This window comes from Corvus brachyrhynchos, unplaced genomic scaffold (assembly GCF_000691975.1).
Source record: "Corvus brachyrhynchos isolate BGI_N302 unplaced genomic scaffold, ASM69197v1 scaffold67, whole genome shotgun sequence".
NCBI lineage: Eukaryota > Metazoa > Chordata > Aves > Passeriformes > Corvidae > Corvus > Corvus brachyrhynchos.
The window spans coordinates 1,249,482-1,249,999 of record NW_008239114.1 but is presented as its reverse complement, the minus strand read 5'-3'; positions in this window follow the sequence as shown (position 1 = coordinate 1,249,999).

The window sequence follows — 518 nt, the reverse complement described above, 5'->3', positions numbered from 1 at the left end:
CTTTCCCTGGGGGCCCCCCACACTCCCACCCTGGTTCACTGTGCTGAGGGCAAGGAGAGTCCCTGCTCCCCCAGCTCCACGATTTTCAGGGGAGGGTATTCCTACAGCACAGGTAAGGGGTGTGATGGGGTGAGGACACTCCAGTAGCAAAGGGCATCACAGGACCTGAGCTGCTGAGACATCACCCTTGCAGGGACACATTTTCCTGCCCCCAAACCCATTATGAGCAGGTGCTGCTGGCCAGACATCCCCACCATCCAAGGAAAACTGAGGCACAGCATGGGAAGCAGCACCCTGAGAGAGGAAATCCCTGAGCAGGGCTGAAGCTCAGCATTCCCCCAGCTCAGAGTGGGCCAATGACAGCCACCAGACCTCACTGGGACCCCCAGCACTGCTCCCCATCCTGCAGGCTCCAGCAGCATCTCCGGATGGCACCAGAGCTGGCCAGCACCCCCCTCCCCACCACGGCACACTCCGCTCAAAGCCTCATCACCCACCAGCACGCGGCTCAGCTAATT